The sequence below is a fragment of the Ischnura elegans genome, chromosome 1 (assembly GCF_921293095.1).
Source record: "Ischnura elegans chromosome 1, ioIscEleg1.1, whole genome shotgun sequence".
Classification (NCBI taxonomy): domain Eukaryota; kingdom Metazoa; phylum Arthropoda; class Insecta; order Odonata; family Coenagrionidae; genus Ischnura; species Ischnura elegans.
This window is the reverse complement of record NC_060246.1, coordinates 12518816-12541033: the sequence shown is the minus strand read 5'-3', so window position 1 is coordinate 12541033 and position 22218 is coordinate 12518816. Positions and strand designations below refer to the sequence as shown.

General features: G+C 41.0%; 1 protein-coding gene across 15 annotated transcripts in view; it reads right to left on the bottom strand.

Moving 5' to 3' along the window:
• Window positions 1–20820, bottom strand: part of LOC124155779 (glutamate-gated chloride channel) — a 661010-nt gene extending 640190 nt beyond the window's left edge. For all 15 annotated transcript variants that reach the window (XM_046529880.1, XM_046529974.1, XM_046529888.1 and 12 more), the window contains exon 1: window positions 20356–20820. The gene's annotated coding sequence lies outside the window, so the exon portion shown is untranslated. The remainder of the gene's footprint in view (window positions 1–20355) is intronic.
• Between the last annotated feature and the right edge of the window lie 1398 nt (window positions 20821–22218).

The following is a 22218-nucleotide window of genomic DNA, read 5'->3' as shown; positions in this document are numbered from 1 at the left end:
AAGAGTGCATGCTGTAGTGTCAGACATGGGCACTAATTTCCAGCAGTTGACTGGTATGCTAGGTGTAACATCCTCCAAGGCATACTTTTTCATTGATGAGGAACAGATATTTTACATATATGATATCCCTCATCTCCTAAAATCTGTGAGGAATAATTTGATGATCCATGATTTTCACTTCAATGACCAGGTGGCATCGTGGAAGGATGTCATTAAGATGTATGATATAGACAAGCAGCAAAGTTTGAGGCTAGCTGTCAAACTGAATGAATCAATTATTAGCCCAAATAACTTTATGAAGATGAAAGTAAAATTTGCAGCAAAGGCAATGAGTAACACAGTGGCTGCTGCAATTGAGACCCATGTTCACTTGGGCACAGTGCCTTCCTCTGCTTTGGGAACTGCTAAGTTATTGGGTCTATTTGATAAGCTTTTTGATTGTCTAAACAGTTCCAACTTGTATTCAAAAAAACCGTATCGCTCTGCTATGTCTGCAGACTCTCCTCATATTCTCTTCCTGAGAGAGGCACTGGACTTAATTAAAAACATTAAAGTGAGATCTAAGGATGGGGGATGGGTCACAAAGAGAGTGAAGTGTTTGTATGGGTGGCAGATATCAATATCAGCTATCATGGGCTTGTGGCAAAGAATCCTTGATTCGGGTGGGAATCCATTTTTAATGACTCGTAGGCTCAATCAAGACCCACTCGAGAACTTTTTTGGAAATATAAGGAAGCAGGGTGGAAATAGTGATCATCCATCTGCCGCAGCCTTCTTTTCCGCTTATAAAAAGCTTCTGTTGACCTCATTACGGGATCAATTAGATAATGGGAATTGTTTGACTGACATGAGTTCATTTCTAACAAGTGTGGAAAGTATTTCGAGGTACACCTCCAGGAGCACTGCTACACCTAGTAAGCTCCAAATTTTACGTGTCGAGACACATGATTATAGGCACAAGTTGCTTCAACAAAATGCTGAAGTCTATGTTTCGGGCTACTTAATTAGGAAATGCCTTCAGAAGCATTCTTGTGGGTTATGCATCTGTTACTCAAATGAGAGAAACGTGATGTTTGATGCTTCTCAGATGTTTTGCAAGAATAAATCTTATGTAGAGGATTCCTTTGGAGGATTATTGATGCCCAATGAATGCTTCGTGGAATTCATATCTGAAATGAATGACACATTTGAAAAACAATTCCCCAAACTTTTTTGGAACCCTGAGTTAGGGAGCAAGATATTGAATGCTATGGAAGGTATACCTTTGGAGTTGCCCTGTCCAAGCTTTCCTATTGACTTTCTAAAAAAACTATTCATTAGAATGAAGCTGTATCATGGTTTCAAGGCAATGAACAGTGATGTAAAAGGAAATGTTAGAAAAGTGAGAAAGCTGACAAAGGTGAATGTTGTTGGTGTAATGTAAAATTCTATATGTAAATTGAAAATACTGAAACTTATCATTGTGATTAAAATAAATGTTCATATGTTTTAAATAACATGGGTTGTGATTATTTTCGTGGTTTGTTTTGTTTACTTCTACCCTCATCCTTTCATTATTCGCAAAAAGACCAGGTTTATAAAGTATGGTATAATTTTATTTTACTGTATGAGCTTCGGGAAGAATGGAGCATTTGCTGACAGAGTATGTGATATAATCTCTTCTATACACCCATTGGGTACGTACGGAATGGAATGTGAACTTAGAAGTGAGAAGTTTTTAATATATCATAACATCTCTTCTGTATATAATGCTGTATGCTTTTGATTCTTTTAGTTCATTTAGCATTTCCTTATTCTGGTCATCTTCAGGTGTAGCAGTTAATTAAAGAGCAGACTTGTTTTCTAGGAAAAGATATGGATGGGATTTGATTAGAGCTTCAAAAACTTTGCCCAAGACTGGTATCATAGAGATTGGATGATAATTCTGAGGGTTATCCTTAGCCTCTTTCTTGTGAATGGGGATCACTCTTGAATATTTGAGAGACATAGTAAAGACCCCTGATTGAAGACATGTATTGAAAATAATGCAGAGTGGTTCGGCAACATTTTCTTTTATACTCTTGTGTAAGTTGTTATAAAGACCATATATATCCTTGGAGTTTGAGATATTAAGTGAATTTATTATTGTTCTGACTTCACAGGGTGTTATCCACTTCTAATGAAACTGGTGATTACTTTCAGTTTTTTTCTTAGCAGCTAAAGAGCGTTACTTTGGTCAGTATAGTTGGTAATGATATCCTCCACAGATTTTATAAAGAATTTGTTGAAAGTATCCTGTGATATAGACTGCTTCGGAGAGCCCTTAATTTTCCCTGTTTCTTTATTAATTATTTTCCACATTGCCCCAATTTAATTTCCAGAATTGTTTATGGCTGCGTTGTTGGAAATCTTTTTTGCTCTTATGATGAGTGTATTATATTCCTTATGTAATTGTAACAGTAGCTTTCTGTCATTTTCATCTTATAAGATCAGTGTAAGGAAATAATTTTATTTCTAATGCTTTCTAACTCTGGGGTAAATCAATTATTTTTACTTTTAAGCTTACTTTTTTTGTTTTTCTGATAGCATTTCTTAAGTAAACACATCTCGAAGAACCCCATAAATTCAGTAAATAAAATTCTAAAATTTTGCTCCAGGAAAAAACTGCAAAATCCAGTGTAGAAATCCACGATATCACATTATATGCTATCAGTCAATCTTTCGAAGGGTAAAGCTGATGGTGGGTAGGTAAGCAGATGGTGTGGACCTAATTTTTAGCTGGAATATATTAAGGGGGAAAAATCTAGTCACCAGATACTCTAGTTACATCTTTTTAAAGTCACGAAAAATAAGTGCACTGCATTTGTCAACTTATGAAAGTACATCATCATCACTTTGTGTTTCCTTCACATTTTAATGCCAAACCGTGCGATTTGGCGTTCCTTGCTCTACCTTTATTAATAAAGAAATAATTAGGCTACTTTGAATTTGAAACCCTCTTTTTTCGGTGAATGATAAGTCGTTAGCACAATTTGGTTTGAATGTACCGCATAATTTTACTTATTTTCAATATGGCCGCCGTGCGCATTTTTCATTACAGAGAAACCTATGGTGCAGCCACCTAATGTCCCCTCTGTTATACCGTACCGTAATGAAGTAAAATATTTTTGAAAAATATGATAAGTAATCGAAGTTTCGAACATACTTACTAAAAAATAAATAAGAAGTAAATATGGTTACTAAATCTTGTAGGTTAAAAGTAAAAATGGCTAAAGCATCATCAGTGAATCGTGGGTGGACATGAAAATGGGAATGAGATTTAATAATTACCCGGAAGTGCAAAATTATCGTCGGAGCAACTTCAGAATTTAAATACTATCATTCGATAGAAAATATGGGTGCGAGACAAAGAAATTAAGATGTAAATGGAAGACAGCATTCAAGGATTCGAAGCATGAAAATAGTTTGGAGGACCTGAGAGTACCTCCGGAAAACTTGTCTTCAAACAACAAGTGAAAAGCCCGGAAAACATTATCACCTTAAAAGTCGTATTACAAAAATTTGTAGAACAGGGTCTCTTACGTATACCTGAAGTTGCAATTCATTAAAATAATTCGTTATATGGAAGAAAAATAAATTATGGCAATAAAAGTATTCTCCATTCAATCTTCCTCTCTCTCTCTCTCTCTCATAAGTTTAAAGTGAGAGAATTCGAATAAGGCGGCAAGTTTTTCAAGAGTTATTGACGCCATTACCTATAGTTTTAGCTTATTTACTTATTCGGGGAGAATCTTACGATTTTTTGTGGCATTTGTTTTAGTAGCCCCCCCCCCCAGAAATTCCTCCGGACTTATCCGCAAGACTTTCGCGCAAAGGCCTGCGACTCAAAGGCTCGGAGGATTTCGAATTTTGTAAATCCAGGGGAAAGTTGGTGTTGAGGCTTATTCTGCAGGAGTGAGAAGTATTCCAACTTTTACCAATCAAATCTGTTTCTCCCTCCGAAACCTCACCCTACCATGTCTCTCCCTTTCTTGGCTACCAATAGGATGGTTTCCTATTTTTTACTGCCTAAATCGAAAGATTATTACACCTGGAGTGCGAATTTCACACTTTTAGATTTTTAAATGACGATATTTTTTTTGCTATTAAATGAAATGTGAAAATTTTCAAGCGCGCGAAAACACGACGGCTAAGTATGAATGTTGGAAAACTCCCGTGTGTCGTCATTCTGATTCCCGCTATCGCAAAGTTAGGTGACCTTGGAACGAGGATGTGTGCGCCGCTGAGATGCAGGCTGCTAGCAGGTAGCAGAGTACCCTGGTAGCAGGTAGCGCTTGGCTTAAATAAAGATTATTAATACCTTATCAAACGAGGGAAACTTTCCGACCATAGGCAGTTTTAATAGGTGATTATTTAGAGATGTTTCCCTGAGCCCTGTGCCTCATGTATGCATTGGTAATTCAGACGATGTAAAACTCCTACCTACTCGTATAGAAACTAGGTCCCTGTGACGTCACGTGGAGTGGCATCGCATGGGCGCCAATCTGGCCTTTTCAAATGCGGTTAAAATTGACCATTGCCATTCGTCTAAACTGGGATTTGTAAAACCAAATAATTTGTATATTATGAATAAACTAATGGTGGGTAGCGAACTGGAATCAATGCCTTTCGTTTTCTTTGATGAAGGAAACTACCCTATTGCCTATCTGAATGTCCCTCACTCCAACTTCGAGCTTAAATATCAATAAGGAGGTCGTGGAGATGGACACCTTCACCGCCAATAATGGTGTTTCCCCAACCATACTTGGACTAGAGCACTGTTCTGGAGTTTCCTGTCAACCCGGGCGCAGGGAACATTGGACTGTTTGGGCTAACCGGTGTCTGGGGCTGCCTGTCAACTCATTCCGTCCGCCTGAGTTTCAAATCCAGCCACCTTTTCCCCTAAACTAATGCGCTGGTGTGATTTCCCCTCCTTCCACCACCTCAAGTTAGCCTAGGTGCGTGTCGGCGCACTCTCTTGAATTGGCTATCGTCAGAGTGACATCGCTCGACCTTTGACAGAGATGTACGACATTGTTTTCGGTGCTGACACACTCACCGTTCAACTTGTTATTTTCTTTTATGTTTAAGGTTCGTTTTGGGAAGCATTAGTTGTTATTTGCCATTACTGAAATACTTATTGTAACGGACAAACCTTTTGAATTGGAAATTTATGCCTCAAATACTAGTTATATGAAGTTGTTACGTACTTATGACGAAATGTTTCGTTATTTATATTGCCTATGATGAGTTTTTCTCTCATTTGATCAGCGGCAGATGAATAGAGTTCTTTGTCTCGGGGCTTACTTTAAACATTGTCAAGCTTTTGCCAACGTAATGCCACAATTTGTCGGAAGGAATGCTGATTAGTGTCAACTGATGAGAAAATCTCGAGGTTTAACTCGTAACCGTGACTCCATCAAAGACTAGTCTCAACCTTTTGCGAGTCACAAGGTCTCCGAAACTCGATTCTCGGATATTTATCTCAGCGATGTGTCGACTTAAGGATGGTCACTGATAATTACGCGACCACGATTAATTACTGATTATCAGTATTCTCAGACCAGAGGAACGAGACTGTTTCCTGTTCTACCCTTTTTCTCGAGAGTTGGGGAATATGCGTGTCCACTGTTGCAACAATTGAAGTCTCCTTTGAATAATCGCCGAGACGCTGTCTCCGGGAGTGGTCTAACTCACGTTTCCAATTGTTGCACTCGATTCTCGAGACTTTTAGTCTCGTGTGGACACGCAGGTTGACAGCTCACCAGGTTGTACGAGGCCTATACACTAGACCGAGGAGTGGCTAACAAGCGCAGACACGATCAAAATGAGCCTCTGACGTCATCAATTTATTTGCCAAAGGGTTACGGCCGGTAACTTTTCGTCGCGAATAGTTTGAGAAGCTTGGGACGAAAAAGCGGAAAAATTGCCGAAATTCCATTTTTCTTGGATGAGAAAGAAAATATTGGTCACCGAAGAGCATGCAATGGATCCGCATATGAGTTCAAAACGAAAATCAGAAAATATTGGTCTTTTTTATTTTTCAAGCGCTACCAGAATCGACATGTTTTCATGATTAGCGAAGCAATTGAACAGGATATATTAAAATGAATGTAATCAACTTTATTACATACAACGAGAAGGTATCGGTGAATTATACTTGAGAGGTCCGAGTGAGAAGAATGTTCAAGTGAATAATATATGTATTGGCGTGTGAGGAGGGAGAGAGAGAGAGAGAGTGGGGTGTGACGTGAGTTAGTGGGGGGATGGATATTTTTGGTCGCACGAATGCCATCCAACGAAAGAGAATCTGTGCACCACGCACAAAGGAGTCGCATGCACGGTTGCAACCGCACAGAGTATTTGCGCCAGATCTGCACTTCATGGAATCACAGAATGCAACTTCTCTCTCCATTCACAATCTTCCTTCTGTACGCCTTAAAAGTGACCTTAAATTTATCTACAATGTCCTGAACTCCTTTCCTTTCTTAATTTCCAAGTGCCCTACGCGCACCCACTCACTGCTCCACACACCAGTTCCCAGATTATTATTATCACTCATTCAACGCTCACTTTTTTCCGCCTTCCTTCACTTCTTAATTCCCTTCCTCCGAGTATTGATCCCTTTTCCCTATCCCCGAAAGTCTTTCTAATCCGGCTCTATCTTACCTCTCTGAACATCAATAGCAAGACTTCCCACTTCTTGCTACTGCTACAATTTTCCTTACCTTTATGAACTTGTGTTCTTTAATTTCGAGATTTTGATTCTCGTTACCTTTTATGTACTTGTTTCTTGGCATTTTTAGGTTGATCTGATTCCCGTAACATTACATGTATTATGTTTCTTGTTATATATTATTTATTATCTTGTTACTGCGCCACTGTAAATTGGCAATAATTGCTGTATGTGGGCTTTTGAAATAAATAAATAAACCTTGTTCGACAGAGCTTCACTTGACTCGAATTAGTCCAACTATTGATTTAGGTGTAGCCCAAAAAGAGCGTCTGTTGGTTTACAATTACTTAAAATGGCGAAACTTGATCTAGGGCACTCGTCAGTTGAGAAAGTCTCGAATTCCTACTCAACCATGATAATATTTATGCACCTCAGAGTTTGAACTCAAGCAACTTCATTTTCCTAAAGAAATTCCGCCAGTTTCTTCCTTTGTTGACCTTTTTAACATATTTTCATGGGTGAATTTCATCTAAATCGATTGAAAAAATATGACAATACTTTTGGTTGTGACAGAAATTATATTTTATAGGTTAAATTACAATATTCACAAAATGAGGATAGCCGCATAGATTAATCAATACAAACTGAAAATTGATTCTCTTTTTAAGATTTCTCACCGGAAATAACCATATTAAATAGTTCTGCCTGAGCGACCTAGAAGATCAGAATTGCTTTGATTAACATGTACACTCTTAAACGCAAAGGGGGGTGTAATACTGATGGAATTAAGAGAGTTTGATGGAAATGGTGGTGAACCGATGAAATTAACTTGGGACGAGAAATATATATGTCATCTATTAAAATAAAAGCCATTATCGCACACCATAGGAAACCCTGAGTTATTAGTTAGTCCCACAAGAAAATTTGAGGCGTCTGCGTTCAGGTACTGATTGGCGTTGCGCTTCCATGCCTCAAATGTGAACCACCATTTGCCAAAGGGCGCTCGTCGATCGGGAAGCAAAGAGAGGATGAGTAATTTGGTGTGCTAGAGGGATACACCTACACTGAGCTTCAACGCAATTGCTTCTTTCACCAAGTATTTGTATTTCATCATGGATTATGATAGGCTTTATCAAATAATGGGACCTTCCCTTCTTCCACCCGTCGCGTCGCCTACTCGTACGAAAAATCGACGGCTCCAAACCCAATCGCACATGAGTGGCTGATTATGAGGAGCGAGGCACTGCTTCTCGTCCAATCCGAGGCCTTGTGTATCAGCCTCGCTTTGCTCGTTGTTGTTTTCACCAATGAGAAGAATCGCTTCCCTAGATCACAACTGTGCCTTAATTTAGAATAAGTTAATAAGCGAGAATTTCAACGACGTCACCAACTCATTAACCCTTTGAGTGCCAACCGGTTTTCCAGGAACTATGCCAAAAGTGCCGAGGCATTTTTGCTGATTTTGCAGTAGGTTAGGGAAAAAAATAGGTCTCAAAAACAACTAAAGGTATATATTTAAAAACTTTAAGAAATCTTTATTATATGTGGTTTCACCATTTTAATGCATTATTTGACGAATTTTTTGTAATATGAGTAATTTTTTTATAATTAAAAGAAAATAGTTCACGTTAAAATAAAATGAATACTAACTATTGAATTATTAGTGATCTATAAGCATTTAAGAGAGACATAGAAGGATTAGCGCTATCGCGCTCCTGGCACTTTTCGCGAGAGATAGGAAGAGCGCGATAGCGCTCCCCGGCACTCTAAGGGTTAAAAGATGGTGGAGACAACTTCATTTCCTTTTTTCTAACTTGCGTGAGAATGACTGCATGAGTAAGATTTTGTTTCGACCCGACTTATCTTTCTCTTGCATCCGCCGAATCTTTTGCATGAATAGCGATTTCAGGGCTCGCTGGATGACCCCATTACCCCAAGCGAATAACCCTGGCTCTCCTACCCATGTTTGGCAATTCAACGGCACAAGTTGTTGTCGCAGTTGTTGTCCTCCCCCTCAGGTATCGTCTGCATTAGCTTCTCGCATCGGCTGATTCACTATTCTTCCTCCGAGGGAGGGCACGGGAGGAGGAGGGGTGAGGGGGAAGGGAAATAGGAGAGTGGTTTACAAAGCAAGCCGACTCCTTCCTCCAAACTTGGCACGGTGCCAAGAATGAAAGGGCCTTGGACACAATCAACAGATTTCTCATCAGGCAGCTGGAAGGCAGGCCTAGAAATCAGCATGCGCTCTGACTTGACTGAAAATACTTTTCAATTCGTATCACCAGTTGACTTAAAGCTAAAAATAGCTTATTAGACGCTTGAGAGAACACTTTCATACTGTAACGAATTCGATCGCTCGGTGTTTTAACACGGAGGTTTAAATAGGTGAGAGTAGAGCTCACTCCGATTTGTTCCACAGGTTTATAATATATGTGTATAGCCCGATATCCTGAATGTGTAGTTCAGGATAGAGATCCGGAGACTTTCTCTGGAATATCTCTCACTTCGATAATTTTCAATTGGGGGAGTACGAAGGCTTCACCAGGGAATCGAACCTAAAGTCCTTCAGTTAGAAATCAAAGAGATTCGAGATATCAGGACACATTCAGGATATATCGGGCTATGCACATACATTATAAACCTGTGGAACAAATCGGAGTGAGCTCTACTCTCACCTATTTAAACCTCCGTGTCTGTCCACTGAGTTTCCACGCTTTATACTGTAACCGATTAGCCGCAACTCTCTGCTATGATTCATCAGCCTACTGCTATCGAAATATCTGCACTAGGAAAAAAAACCGCGGCAGACCTTTGCGATGTCAACTTCAAGTCCACACAAGGCGTAAAATATTACTCAGAGAAACCTTGATTCGCCTTCACCAGGATTCGAACGACCATCTACCGAATGCAAGCCAGGTGCGCCAAAAAAGTTTCAATTTATAGAAATAATAGCGATAAATTTAATTTTATAACTTACAAGCAGGGTTGGCAAAAGAAACTAAACGAAAGTCAAAACCAGTAAAATTTCAATAGTTTCGTTCCCGGGAGGGAAATGTTGAAACAAAACGAAATAGATTTAAATCCTGGGAGCTAAACTCAGGGTCGAAACGAAATCGGAGTCAAAACTACTTCGGGTCGAAACTAAACTAAAACTCTGGGACGAAGCGAAACACAGATAATGTTTCGCACCGAAGGGAACCACGTGCTTCACCTTAAACCGTTTAGTTTCGATCCACACACCGAGTACGAAGTACGGTTGAATAAAGTATAGGTTAGGCCTACCGCCATTAGATGCATGGGGCACTCATATTTTTCATCACACTCATGGGGCACATACCAACAGCAGCAGAACGGTGAGCACAAACTTGCCATTCGATTTTTAAGCTCGATGTTAACCTCTCTACAAGTAGTATGTCAAACGCAATGGGTCGAAACTTTTCCCTCTTTTCCCCCTCCACTCAACTTCTGGGATCGAAACACAAGTATGATCAGTGGAGTTTCGATTAATTTAGTTTCGTTCCTGAGAGTGAAGTTTCGTCCCGGGTCGAAACTAAGCTCCTTGGAGATTTTAATTTCGTGCGGGAACGAAACTAAACCCAGGCCTCGTATTTTCGTTTCCCTCCGGGTCGAAACCAATCGTTTTCGTTTCCTTTCATTTGCCATCCTTGCTAACAAGCTCACTTGTTATCGTAAGATTAAAGAAGTAAGGCCAAAGAAGGGTTTCATTTAAAAAATTATACATACACCAATGATGAAATTTGCCATCATAGAATTAATTGCCTTAGCGTTAAACATAGGTATTACTTCAACATAAAAATTGCGTAGGGTTTTATTGATGTAGAATGAAATTGAAATTCATTGAGAAGGATGATGCCGAGGAATGATTTGTTTCAGTGCTTTTATTCTGTTTTATGTTAATTAAAACCATGAATAATGGAGTAAAATATCTTAGAAAGGAAAATAACATGAATAATAATAACAAAATATAATATGGATAAAAAAAACGTAATGAAAATTATAGTAACAGACGGCATCCAATGCGCATTTCTTTTATTAACTCTCCAGAGATGTGAGGCTAATTTTTCGCTGCACGTTTCCTTTAATACAGTGGCGGATACATATGGGGGGCAAAGGGGGCGCCCCCCTCTCACTTGCGGGCCCGCCCGTATTGTCAAACATTGCAGAGCTTCATTTATAACCTTTTTATATCATAAGGTAGCATTGCCTTGCATATGTGTGTTATAAATTTCATTGAAATTTTAATTATTATTGATTAGGATTTCAATCAAACTTGATTGTTTTTATTAGGATAAAAGTAAAGGTAACTTAAGATATATTTTGCCCCCCCCCCCCCCTCGAGTTTTTTCTGAATCCGCTACAGCTTTAATATTTCGCTATTTTCTCCAAAAAAAAAACGGCCTAACAACGGCCTTTCTTGCTTCATTTTTTTTCTGGGCAACCATCACAAACTCTGGGGATCTTGATCCACGCACAATTTAAGTTGAATGATTTTTCCCTTCCAGTGATTATTTTGCACTGCGGCTATCACATCCTTAATGGTGAGAGTTCATGTATAAAGACGATTATATGATAACTAGCAGGCCGCCCGGGACGTTGCTCAGGAAGGACACTGCCCAGAGAAATTGGAAACTTGGAGGTCATAGTCACAGGCATGGCAGGATTTTTAGGTAAAGGAACAAAGCGGGTAAATGATGACTGAACGCAGGGGCGCAGCTAGGAATCAAGGCTGGGGGGTTTGAGGTGCAACTAACACCGGGGTGCGCGGGTTATGGTATACCCACCAGGATAAGCGGTAGGTGCGAGATTAATAAATTCGGAATTTTAGATAAATGGTTCAAAATGGTGAGTTTTACGGCTTCCTGAGGGATAGTTTATTCATCCTTAGTACTCTATTCTATTGGTAAAATCAATCAAATTAAGTAAAGTGGGTTAAACTTAAAAATTTCTGTGAGCTCTGGGGGGGGGGATTTTATCCCCCAAATTTATCCCCCAAAATCCCCCCCCTCGCTGCGCCAATGGTTGGTATAGATCTGCTACAACAAACAAAGGAAAAAATGATTTCGGGCTACCACGCACGTGATCAGCTAATAACCAGCTCCACAACATTGATCGCTAGATGTGTGTCCGTATGTGGGTAGACCAAAGAGTTCTGGTGAACCCAAGGAAAAAGGTTTGCACCGAGAGGATTTATAGTGTATAATGTGCAATGAATAATGTATAATGCTATAAGTTATGTTTCCCCTTGGAACGTGTCAACAGGTGTGCCTACCCTGCAGGATGTCCAACCACAGAAGTAGTATGATGTGACAAAACAAACGGTATTGACATAATGACACAAAGGCCGCGTCGGACATAACCATAAGTAGTAGAATGGGGTTTGAGAGCATGAGATGCATATGCGTACTAACTTCGGTTGCAATCCATGCAAATGTATGGAAATACATAGCGGATAGACAAACCGATATCCTAGTAGTAGTAGTAGTATTTCAATTTAGGGTGCGTCGACGGCTAGGTCATTTCGTCGCCACGTAAAATAAAATGGGAATATAGTATTTCACTTGAAATAGTAAATTTTCAACATCATTTCTCTGAGAGGATTTCTTCTCTGGTGTCCCTCCGGGTTAGGACTTCGGCTGCCTGTGGATGTTTCAACGGCTAACTCTGACATCGTCTGCCCTCAGGGCATTGATGCTGGGCAGGAATTTGGCTGGTTTATTATCAAGAAGGGACGAAGGAGATATTTCCTCAATCACACAGCGTGTCACACGGGTTAAATGGTAAAGGCGTCGCAGGCAAAGATTGGAATGTCTCAGCAATGATGCATGGTCCCAAAAATAATTATTTGCCTCATGTGCGAAGATGCGAGGGGATAGCATCTTAGTGTATCTATGCGATTGGCCAATTGTTTATTTGCGGAAGCGACCGACAGACGATGGAATTTCGTCGGGGAGAGTCCGCAAAAGGGGGGGGGGCTACTAAAAACAATTATTATAACCGACTACCTAAAGAATTACTGGAGATGGCTCATATTTTGGAGTGCATATAAGAGTAAAGAACCCCCCCGAAAAAAACGTAAACCATACTTAGAGAGGCTATGATAATTTTCATTTACCTTTGGCGCAAAATCGCCGGCCTCTGTGTCGGCGGGGATAAGTTCTCGCCTGCCAAACCGAAGGTCGCGGGTTCGATTCCCGCCTGGGTAGATAGCCCCTTCTCAGGGAATGGTAGTATGTGATAATCCTTGTTTCATGCTATACCCCGGATGTAAAAGGCCTAAAATGAGCTGTTTTCGGGGCAGTGAAAATAAATAAATAAAAAAGAAGCGCTAACGGAAAAGTATGGATTAATCATTTTTTACTTTCGATTACAGTTAAGTTCCTGAGGTTTCATTTTGTTGAAAATTTGGCACAGCACTAGATTAGAATGTTTTTATTTTTAAGTAAGATGGACATTTAAATCAAGGAATAAATTTTGCCTGGGGGTTGTAAATGGAGTGGAAGGGGGGAAAGGGAAGTGCTGGCGGGGCGTGGCTAACACACACTTGGCGGACTCAAACGGCGGCCGAAACTGGGGTCGCTAATGAGCCAAAAAGCAATACCTCACGACAACAATACAAGTTTACCTCAGTAATAGTGGAAATGTCAAGGTGTCATTTAAAGAATGGGGAACATGCATGAAATTTTTTCAACATGCTAGTAAGTTTCATTGAATTGATTATTTTCTCACGACTCCAAATATATAAGCAAAAACTCTCTCCTAGTATTCCATAAAACATCATTATATGCTAATTAAAAGTGCTCGAATTCGCTTGAAGTCACGTGACCTGAAACGCCTTCTGACGTCGTCGGACGGTAATCCATTCACTTCGCTAAGAGAGTAGAGCGGTAGAGCCTTGAATGCAAGATATCGAAGTAAAAATAGCAAATATTTTCGCCGAGTTTGCGTTTGAGCCCCTGCATAGACCGATTTTCTGTCCACTTCCTCAGTCTGTCATCAGTGCATACCGTACCTTGACGTCACGCTCCGATGACGTCGTGTTTTCAAGCAGCCGATGAAGATTAATTTTTAAAGACTCATAACTCAGCTAAAAAGCATTATCCATCCGCCAGATTTTCGGCGAGTACAGTTGAGTTAAGGGCCTTTATGTTACAGTACTTTTAAAAAATTGTGCATGTTCCCCATTGCAGATGGCCAGTGACAGAAAATGGTACATTGATAAAATATCTGATGCGGAGTCCTATTAATAGTATTAACGAGTATTAAATACGAGGATGGATAAACTACGGCTATTTCCAGACAATATTATTGAAGCAAGAGACATGGAAAAGTGAGAGGTACTTGGAGCTGGGGAGATAAACAGAGGGAAATGGGAAACGTTGAAGAAAGAAATCTACTGCAAAATACATGCTGATGATGATTGAAGAAAGATGACCTCAGATTAACCCCAGAATATAAAACTCAAAATAAAAAGAGAGTATTGAGAAATGATATGAATGGGAAAGCTAAAGGAGGAAAAACCGAAGATTTACATACTCGATTTTCACTCCTGAGAAGGGATGCATAGAAATATCAAACTGCGTGAGAAAATGATATAAATGACCGCAAGCTTTCAAAATTTGAAGAAGTATTTCAGCATCATTAGACACGCAGCGGTATTGATGGGTACTCATCGAGCTAAATTCCTCCAATCAAATGCTGATTAAATAAAATGTATCGTTCATAGAGAGAGTGCCAACCTGGTTGCTATAGTACATGGCAGCTAATTGATGAGTACTAGGTTCAAATCCCCGGTGGAGATTTCGGACCACATAGGAGAACGACATCGAAAATCGAGCCAGCACAGGAAAAAGAACTACATTCTTTACCCTGAATCTGTGAATTTAGCACGCCTGTGGCTTATTACAGGGTGAGCTCTACCCTCCAATATACGAACCAAGCATGGATTGAATCACTGAGGATTGGAGTGGGTAAAATTCTCAATCACAGATGATCGGAGATTGTTCGTTCCGTTGGGGTATCGGGTAGTTTTTGGCGGTGTTTGTTGGTGAACGCCGGTCTATCGCCTGGCAATGTCAGCCAGCGGCCGAGGGGCGCTGACCGCCGCCTCCGATGCTCTACGGCAAGGCCGTTTGCGAACAACACTGATGAATCTTACGACACTACAGCAGCCTTGTTCATCGAAGGGGATGCAGCACTCGGCTCCGATGCAGGGCGTCATATTTCGTGCCCAGAACGTGTTTTTTCTTTCGTTGCTGAAACCATAATCACGTGATGATTGACCTCGCACGTTCCGAGGATGCAAGAGCGAGGACAGGATTTTCGAGTCGAAACTAAGCACACACAAAATGGTATCACACGATAACAAAGTTTTTTCGTTTAATTAAATTAAGAAAGAAGAACTTTGTACTTTCACATTAATATTTATTCACGACCATGGTTTCAACGTTAGACGTCATCCTCAGGTGAACTCTACAGAGGTCCATCACATCCTTTTATACCAGGCAAGGAGGGGTAGGGAGGAAGGTAATTAGGTTGAACGGATTGGTTAACAGAGAAGAGGGAGGGGGGAAAAACCTTGGTCATGTGGTATGGAAGAAGTTAGGGGGAGGAGGCTCCCTTATGGGGGGCACGGCAGGTGGAGGGGGGGGGGTTCAGGTGAGAGAGAGAGAGGCCGAAGAGTTCGTCATGTCATTAGCTCAGGAATTTAGGAGTGGGAGGCTTAAAAGAGGGGAATGGTAGTCATACAAAAATTCGTTTACAATGTTGTCATTGGAACGTACGTGCTGCAAAATTTCCATTTGTTCCAAAGCGTCTAATCTAGGTCCTTTAGGTTCATAATGAAGCACTTCAAACACAAAATCACTTTGATGATTGTTATCTAACAAATGTATAGCAAATTGTGAAGTAGTCTTTTTATTTCTCTGGCAGGCTTGATGTGATTTTTTCGGTTTGCTTTTGTTTCATGGAAGGTTTTTTTGGAACAGCATTGGCGCTCTGTGATGGCAGCCCTTAACAATTCACAGCAATTAACTGAAAACATATAGTAAATACTGAATATTTTCATTGTATTTCTTCGAGGTAAATAATAATCGATTGCAATTCAAACGATGGAAAGAGAAAACTTGATTTTTTGACGGCTACAGAGTCCCACTGTGAGCAAGAAAGAAACTAGGACGGAAAAAATAATTAGAAAACGCATACCAGCTAGGATACTAGCGCAGATGCAGGATTTTCGCCACGCTAGCATTGAATAACACGGCACGCAAGCTTGCAAAGGCACATTGATAGTAACTTCTGTTCTCAGAGTTGTGTAAGGTCAAGCATCGTATGATTCAGGCTTAAGGGTGAGCTCTACTTTGTGGCAGAGGAACTAGATTAAAGATATGTTGCTTGACATCTTCGTTGTCATGAGTTTGCATACGCTAAAAAGAGGACTAGAATGAACACCCAGGCCACGGCAAATGATTTCTCCCCTTAGGAATTTTCGGGATCACTTCTATCGTCCGCCCTAACTCGTATCGAAATAGTCTAGTGATCACAGCTGATGGACTCAAGGGAAAGAAGAGAAGACAGACACAAAAAAATGGCGTGCTATTATCAAGAGGAAAATGCGCGGCTAGCAATTGCTTCTGGATTCGCAGCTCGGCCCAAACACTTCTGAGAGCTACCTACGCGCTTCAATGTCTGTCCAAACCTCAGGGCCAAAACTTAGTAAAATCCACCTTTTAACGGTAAGGACAGAGGAAATATCGCAATGATGCCAACCAATTATGAGACCAGGGCTTAGAATTCTTGAAAATTTTCACACCCATGAATACTTAATTTTGTATTTTTTTCTCGTAAAAATTTATTCTAAAGCGTCAGGTACAATCAATCTGCTCCCACAATGAAGGAACTTATAAGAAGATATGAAACTGTGTAAAGATTACAATCGTACATTGTGAATAAAAACTTACGCTGGAAGATTTGAAGTAACTCCTGATTTTAGATTTCCACATTTCATTCGTGATTGGAGCGAGTGCTAAGGCTGAAATATATGAAAATCGTGCAAGGATTATCGCGCGCTTGTGACGTCAATAGGGATTACGGATTGGCCACATCTTCATATGATTCTTTGTGAAAGTTGAAATTTTCAATGATTTGGAAGAATCACAATATGTACGTCTAAGAGGAAACCGCGTTTATAGACATAAAACTGAAAGAGCAGGGGTTTTCAACTTACATTAATTATGACGTCCCCCCGAAGAACCTTCCATGTCATATAGCAGACCTGTGTGATGCCTCTTATTACGCGTTTCATTGTACAGCTCTCTTGATACACTACTCAAGAGATCTTAAAATTATGTCTTACGTAACTATATGTTGCATCGCCATCTAAAATATTTCTACGGCTCTTCACTGTCATCATACGACCCAAAAATTTGTGAACGTTTTTAAGCATGGTTTTACTTATACAGGTTGAAGAAATAAGCACGATTTTACAATGAAGAAGTTAAGAAAGACTTATCTAAGGCCCATTTTTCTCCGTCTTACATCTCACAGGTAAACCATAACATTTTAGGTGAAATTGTTTCAACATTGACTAAGCTTAAACATGTACAATGCATTCAAACTTCGCCAATTTGTATTTCCACGCCATAACGCCTGAAACCTCAGAATTCGCGGTAGCATAATCTTAGCTGGATACAGCAGCACTTCAAAAATGAGAGGTAGGTTAGGGTAGGTTCTGCAATTTTTTGTTAAATATTTTAAAGTTTTATGACTGCGTTCCGCGGCGATGCCCTAGCTCATAATTGATTTAACTAATTCAAATCCAGTGGCGCCGACTCCATGAGGCCTGAGGGGGCGCGAGCCCCTCAGGCTGTTGGGTTATGGGGTTGAGGAAAAAATGTGACAGGCTAGTCAATTTTCCCCAGTGTGTCCAGATATCGAGATTCGAGTTATCAGGGTTCTAATTTCGATCATATGACTCTTCCAAATTGCTTAAAAAACTTAAAACTCACTACTTATAAAATTTTCCGGGGCAAGATCCCCGGTTTAGGCCCCCCAATATTTTTTTACGTCGGCCTCCCTGTTCAAATCACGGCATTGTAACGTTTGTTATGGTTATATATTTAAAATACTGATATTTAATGTTGTTAGGGAGTTGCTGATTGAAGAATAGCTGGATTGAAGGATAGAAGGATTGCTGAGGAGAAAAGGGAAAGTTGCTTGGAAAAGTGAGACAGAAAATAAAAACTGTAATTTGAAGAAATAAAGAGGTTTTTTGGAATAAAACAATCGTCCGACGTTGCAGTATCTATTTCATTTTTTTTCATCTTTATTAAGGAAGGGTGGGCTCCCTCTTATATATACAATCCTCTGAGCCACCTCAAGGTTACGGCGAGAGAAATGGCGACCCTCCCCAATGTCCCGCACGAAAGCGCGTGGGCGATATTGAGGAGGAGAGGTTGTTGGTGATGGCTATGTCGACTGTTGGTTCCCGCAGTTGCTTCGATCGCGCGGCGCAGCACTAGAGCTCACCCCCCTCCCCACATTCCTCTCTCTTTCTGATCCTCCACGGCCCGTGGGACCTTCGTTCATCTCATACCCACTTACAGCGCATTATAAAATTACCGCATCGCAGTGATGAGAACAGAACGATTCATATATTTTCAATGTTCGCAAAAAAAATGGTTTCACTGTTAGCACACGCAGGAAAAAAAACCTTTTATTCACTAGAGGTTATAACGTACACTTACACCAAGAACAAAAAAAACAAGTTACATCAAACATAAACGCAACCTTGGCAACGCCTTTCCGAACTCCAGCCAGGGGCTACAGCCACATTATACATATACACAAAAGAACTTTTATTTTGTTAATAACGTATACTCCAGCATTCACAAGCGAGAAATATCATTGAATAATTATGAATTCGATTATATCATATCATCACGAATGTAAAATTCGGTAAATAGCTATCACTTCACACTTTTTTTCTCGCGAAATTCGGACCGCTCTGTCCGCCAGTGACGCGCGTGGGGACTCTTGCAAATCCACTTTAATGCGGGGTGGCTGACAGCACGTCAACTGGAGAAGAATCCTCTGGTGCAATATTCGCGCGGCGACGGCCACCAATCAATCCACTGGGAGAGCTTTCCGAGGAGAGGCGGCTAAGAATCTCTCTCTGTCCGACCAAGGGCCGCCCTGTACTGCTGCGACTACACCCTGCGACCACCACCATCCCCCAACACGAATCGAATTGAAAAATCTTTAGGCCGAGGCTTCGATCGTACAACTTATTACAAGCGGCATACACGGGATATCACTGAAATGCTCCGTGACGGTCGTTCACCATAAAAAAAAAATGCCTTCCCTTATGTCACCGATAACGTTAATACTTCTTGACATGAAATACGAGTTTGACGTCTTAGGCGATACTTGGTGGAAATCAAGAATCCATGATATACTGGTAAAGATAAAACAATTGTTTTTTCTACTGATGTAATTTCTTAAATACCAAGGTTTCGACAATATATAATGTCATTATTTTAATAAAGGGTCAACTGGGTCTGGGTGTCGACATAATGAAAGAGTATATTGTCGATACTTCGGTCGGTTAAGAAATAAAATCTTAGGAAATAAAATATCCATTTTATCTTAAATAATGATAACGAAATATGCGACAAAATCCATCGAATTTCCTATCAGACTCACTCCAAAGCAATGGGGAAGTTCTTTCCTTCTATCTCTCTGTTGGAATCCTCGCACCGGTGACGTCAAAATGAGGCAGTTTGCTCGGGCGGCACTTCCCTGTCCAAATAGTGCCCCATACAGAACACATGCTCTCGAGTCTAAGGATGGTGACTCGGGTCTCTCAGACTAAAAAGCCATATACCAGGCCCGTTCCGGGATCTTCGACCCCCCTTCAATATGAGAAACAGCTAAAGAGGGCATTTTGAGAGTCGCGTCCACCCATTCGGAGGATCAGGGAACTTCCACATCCACTTCGCCGCTGACATACGGTTTTGCGCCCCCAAAACTTCTTCATACTTCCGTTCCGATCTAATGCGTTGGAATGCTTCGATTTTCACTGAAAAAAATACAATATTTGACACACTCCTAATCTCGCAACTTAGCTCCTCGTTCGAGGCAATCCACATATATTCAACTTGAAGCGTTATGCTTCCTCTGACCAGATCGACAAATCAAAAACCGTTCGCTTTACTTTCAATGCTACGAATTTTTTTTACTTTCATTTATTGAAAATACATATCAGTTGACACCCAGAAAACCATTATCTAGCAATTTAGCTCATAAACATAACTTTTACACATTTTATTAATGCTTCCCGAATACACGACTTCCTGCAACTCCACCGAGTGATGAGAATTTTTCGATTTTCATTTTTTTAATGACACTTACAAGACTCCTATTTATCTCCTCATTATCTTAATCATGATAACGAAATATGCGAAAAAATCCATCGAATTTCCTATCAGCCTATCCCCAAAGCAATGGAGAAGTTCTTTCTTTCTCTCTCTGATGGAATCCTCGCAACGGTGAAGGTATTTAGCTCCTGATTATCTCATGTATTCCGCATGTTTTAAGCTCCCTTTCTCCCGGTACCTGGTCAGCCCCACCAATGAGTGACTCACCTGCTTCGCCTCCGGATCGCTGCTCCCAGGGTGCGGCCCTCCTCCAACAGCGGCACCCCCACACGCGCTATTCAAACACTCGCCGCGACGACACCACCAACAATCCGGCCACAAAACCTCCGCCTCTTCTCTCCGGGACACTCCGCCCCCGCTGGGGCGGGGGGGGGGCGAAAAAAACCACCCTACTACCCTCCCGCAGACTCCTTTAATTCCACCCCCAGAGAGTCCGCCCCTAAACGGCACCAGAGGGAGAGAAGGGCCCACAAAGTCAGAAGGGGGAGCCCCAAAAGGGTCCACAGGGTGCTAGATCACTTCCTCTCCGAGTTCCGCTCGTCCGGTGGAGATCGGTTCGGGGGGATGCAGACGCGCCGGAAGCGGCCGACGAGAGAGATGAGAAGGTAGGTGTGAGCAAGGTGTGGAGGAGTGGTTGACGCGTGGGGCACGACGGGCGGACGACTGCGGAGAGAAGGCTCCACTCCATGGGGTGTGCGAGAGAGAGAGAGAGAGAGAGACGACCTCCCCTCCCCTCCAGCCCCCCTACCCCCACTCCCTTGAAACGGCGAGGGGAGAACATTGGCGCAGACTTTCGCAGTCCCCCTCCTAAGCGCCAACCCCACCCACCCCCCTCCCTCCCTCCCTCCCGTTCCTTCCCTTTCTCACGCAAAGTAAAAGCCGCAAAGACAAACGGGCCCGCGACACTACAGTTGTTCGAATGGGGAGCGCCGCCGCGACGGACGTGGCGCTGCCCCTCGGGCATCTCTCCCAACTACGACGGGATTTGGACGGGATGGGCGCCAAGTTTTTGAAACTTTTGCGTGCCCGTCGGCCGACTTGACACTGGAAGGACCGGGGTCGTATGGCAAACTAGAAGGACCAATAACACTCATTTTGACCTATTGTATTTGTTTTAACTATTTCTTCGCTCATGTGAAAATTAACGGATAACTTCATTAAATGTAAATCTTTTTCTTTATTTATCAATACGACGGAATAATTCTTACAAATTATTTTATGATAAAAACTTAAAATCACGATATGTAGGGTCTCAAACGAAAAAAAATTTCTATCCATTTCCTCGCATTGTCATCAGTGGATACCGTGCCGTGACGTCACGCGCGGGCGCTCCGATAACGGCGTGTTTTCAAGAAGCCGATGAAGAGTCATTTTTAAATACTTATATCTCCGTTGAAAATATACTCCATCCGCGGAATTTCCAGCAAGTACATTTTAGGTAAGGATCTTCTCATTCTATTACTTTTAAAAAGTTGTGCCTGTTCCCCATTGCCTTCCAGACCACCTCCTCAACTATCACAGATTCCCCCTGAAACACCCAGTAGTATATGTCAAGGTGGTTTCAAAATGACCTATGTACATATTTGGACTATTTTCGTGCCTATTGGCACTACTCCGAACTGCACATAGATGTTGTTTCCGAATTAAAAAGCATTTTTCGTTATGAGGAACTACAGGAAGAAGTATTGAAATCAGGGAGAAAGAACATTTAAGTTCTTACAAATATAACAAAGATGAAAAAAATAATTTTGCTAAACACTTAATATGCAAATGCCATATTAGCGATTTTAAAATGAATATTTTAAAATTTTGCAATGACCGCCGTGAACTGGACTCTTGGGAGCAGTTAGAAATTTTAAAAATTATTGAAAGTCAGGACAGTACTCTTATAAATGAATATCTCTACCCATCCTTTTCCCTTTATTATGGCGTCCGTTTTAAAAATCATCGCGTGACTGGGTAACAATCATAAGATAAACAAATCATAACTTGCGCCTGAAGATGATGATGATGATAATTCATTGAAACCAGGGGCGCGCTCTGATAAAAAAATAAGTGGTATAAGTAATT